The following is a 3,577-nucleotide window of genomic DNA, read 5'->3' on the forward strand; positions in this document are numbered from 1 at the left end:
ACCCACAAATGAAAGAGGCTCAATTTATATCAATTTGAAAAAACAAAATCAACAAAAGTCAACCCTGGGCTCCCTTTGGTCAAAATCGAGATTCGAACCAAAATCCGATTACCCATTCACCTCCGAGCATGGTTATGCGATTTGTTTCAAAATTCGACCTCAATTATAGGTCTAAATCTCAAATTTACAAAAATCCGCAATTCTACCCAAATCCCTAATTTCTACCATGGAAAACCTAAATTTAATGTTGAAATCTTATGAAATGTAATGGGTAATTGAAAAAAATGGATTAAAGTCACTTACCACTAAATTTAAGAAGAAAAGTCTCTTAGAAAATCGCCTCTAGGGTATTTAGGGTTGAAAGATTGGTAGAAATGAGCTAAATCCTGTTTTTCCTCTTTTACCCAGCTGTAGATGTCGCAATTGTGATGTCTTGTTCGCAAATGCGAGAAAAGGGTCACAAATGCGAACCTTGTCTCAGAGCCACAGAAGTCGCAAATGCGAGCTTCCATCCTTTGAAAATGCGGCCATACACTTCGCAAATGCGAAGAAGACAATAGTGGTTAGTGATAGCAAATGCGAACAAATTTTCGCAAATGCGAGGTTCACGGAATCCAGCCCATGATCGCAAAAGTGAACATTTGTTTGAAAATGCGAGATCTACAGATCACACCAGCAAAAGAGAAGGCATCAGCTATCTCGAAAGTCCAAAAATCAATTTGTAGCCTATTCGAAACTCACCCGAGCCCATCGGGCTCCAAACCAAACATGCACAGAAGTGTAATAACATCATACAAACTTTCTAGTGCAATCAAATCACCAAACTAACATCTAAATCTATGAATCAATCCTCAAAATGAATGAATTATTAAAGTGAAACTCAAGAACACTAGAATCACGTTTAAGAGTCCGAATCATGTCAAACGAATTCCGAATTGAACCAAATCTTGCAAACAAGTGTCAAATAGCAATACAGAACTATTATAAGTTTCAACATCAATATCTGAACCCGTTATGGTAGGCTATAATCACGTTTTTTAGTCGCATATTGCACTCTAATTCACTACACTTTAATTGTGTTTGAGCTTTAATTGGTAGTGTTATGCACTTATTGTGTATTCTATGCCTTGTAGGAGTGATTCTAAATTATGTAGATGTTGTGGAACTAATTCGAGCTATTTGGAGCTTTGAAGTCTGAGTAGAAGCCCAAAGGTTTAAGTCAGGATCATGTTCGGGGGTCAAGGATCACTTTTGGACATCAAAAATCCAGGAAAAAGCAACAGCTGAAGAAATGCACTAGTGTGACGCACTGGGCGACACACTATGCGACACAGCAGTGTAATTTTGTGTCAGGAATTGACAAAGTTCAGAGGCTGGGATTCTATGGTCTGACAAGAAAAGGCACTAAAGCTACGCACAGTGCAATGCATGAAAAGAAATAAGTTTGCAAGTTTTCCTATTTCTGCTAGGAAAGGGTGATTTCGTTTGGGCCCGACCCTACTTGGTATAAATACATTGAAAAATATTATTTTCTGGACTTTTTAAACATATTCAGCCTAAGGAGGAGTTGGAAGAACACGAGCACAAGAATTTCATCATTACTTCCTCACTTAAGACCCAAGTTTGGATTGAATTTATATTTTCCTATACTTTAATTTTATTTGTGATGAAGTGATCCATATCTACGGAGTAGTTCTCTTTAGGGTTTGATGGATTTGGTATATTGATGGTTGTTTGTGGATTATAACTCTAGTTTTATGTATTGAAATTTTTTGGATAATTTAATTTTTGCATCTATACTCACTAGTTCATGTAATTGAGAGAGGCATAACTTGTGATAGTTTTGCATTATATTGTTGGTTGAGTTCTTTAATTCTTCTTAGCAATCGAGAGAGGCTAGCTGAATCATTGACTAAACCTAGTTAGGAGGATAATCGAGAGAGGTTCTCCTAAAGACCAATCCACTACCCATTCTTGCATATCTTCACATGCTTAAATTGGTTCATCTTGTGAGATTAAGACTTAATCGAGAGAGGAATTTTTGCTGAACGTTTGAACTAATAATTGAGTGAGTTTGAGAGACTCACTTAAATATTAGAAGTGAATTATCTAGAGTTAGATCCCAACAATTATCTTGCACCTATCCCATCAAAACCCTATCTTCTCCCATTGATAACCTTCTTTGCTTGTTCCTTGTTGTGATTGTCATTAGTCAATAGCTTTAGACTCTTAATTAATTTTAGTTATTAATCATATAAATCTCAATTGTTGATTATCCTAGATAGCAATTAAGCTAGAAACTACGAAAATACTATTTAACTCCAATCCATGTGGATACGATATTATACTATATTATCTTTGACTAGCAAGCATAATTTAAGTGTGTGTTTCGAGCTCGTCAAATTTTGGCGCCGTTGCCGGGGATTGGCAATCAATAGTGTTTGAAATAGTTTGTAGTGCTAATTCAGGAATTTTTCTTTTATTTTTATTTTATTTTTCTCTTTTTACGTTTGGTGTTCTTTGATTGTGCGCAGGTGACAGGTTTAGATTGGTGTATGACTCAAGCTTATGCAAAAGAAGTGCTACCATATGAGCCAGAAATTAAAAAATAACTACGATAGTTATGAAAGGAGAGAAATCTCACCAAGACATCAGAAAAGGTTAGGCAATCCTCAACCAAAGATATGGCTGGAAACGGTGATGATAATGTAGATTTGGCTGCGAGAGAAGCAGCCCAGCGAAGAGAACAAGCTGCCCGGGATGCTGAGGAAGCAGCTATCAGAGATGCACAAATTATCTAAGAAAAAGAAGAGAGAGGTCGGAGAATTGCTCAAAATCAACCCTTGGGTGCAGACCAGTTCGAAAATATCACTGCCATGCCTGGGAGACCACTTGTCAATTATGCTAGACCAATCTACAATCAAGGTTTATCAATGTGAGACCACCTCCAATTGCAGCTAACAATTTCGAGTTGAAGCAAGGGCTGCTTCAAACCCTTCAGAATTGTTATGTCTTCAGAGGGAAGCCAAACGAAGATCCAAATACACATCTGATGGACTTTGAGGAGATTATAAACACTTTTCAATACAATAGTGTGTCACAAGATGCAGTATACTTAAGGGCATTCCTCTTTATACTTAAAGATGATGCAAAGAAATGGCTTCGAAGCTTACCCACGGGTTCGATTAGAGCATGGGAGGAGATGTCTAGGAAATTCCTTGATAAATATTTCTCCTTGGCTAAAACAGGCAAGTTTAGAAGGGAAATCCATAACTTCTGCCAGAAAGATACGGAAACTATTTTTGAAGCATGGGAGAGGTTTAAGGAGATTGTTCGAAAGCGTCGACATAGCGGAATTGAACTCTGGATGCAACTCCAGGACTTTTGGGATGGATTGGCACGGGCATCACATAGAACATTAAGCAAGGCAGCTGGAGGCCTGTTGATAAAGAAGACTCCAGCGGAGATAGTCACAATCTTTAATGAGTTATATAAAGATGCAAATCAGTAGCCCTCTAAGAGTTCTAAAAGAAGAAGATTAACTGGTGTTCACCAGGTTGAAGCTAAAACATTTGTG

General features: G+C 37.5%; 1 non-coding gene across 1 annotated transcript; it reads right to left on the reverse strand.

Annotated features, from left to right (window-relative positions):
* Positions 1–3,250: 3,250 nt before the first annotated feature.
* Positions 3,251–3,357, reverse strand: LOC142167713 (small nucleolar RNA R71). Its single transcript, XR_012697800.1, has one exon. It is a non-coding gene; the product is annotated as a small nucleolar RNA R71 (small nucleolar RNA).
* Positions 3,358–3,577: the final 220 nt, after the last annotated feature.

Source organism: Nicotiana tabacum, chromosome 12, assembly GCF_000715075.1.
Source record: "Nicotiana tabacum cultivar K326 chromosome 12, ASM71507v2, whole genome shotgun sequence".
NCBI lineage: Eukaryota > Viridiplantae > Streptophyta > Magnoliopsida > Solanales > Solanaceae > Nicotiana > Nicotiana tabacum.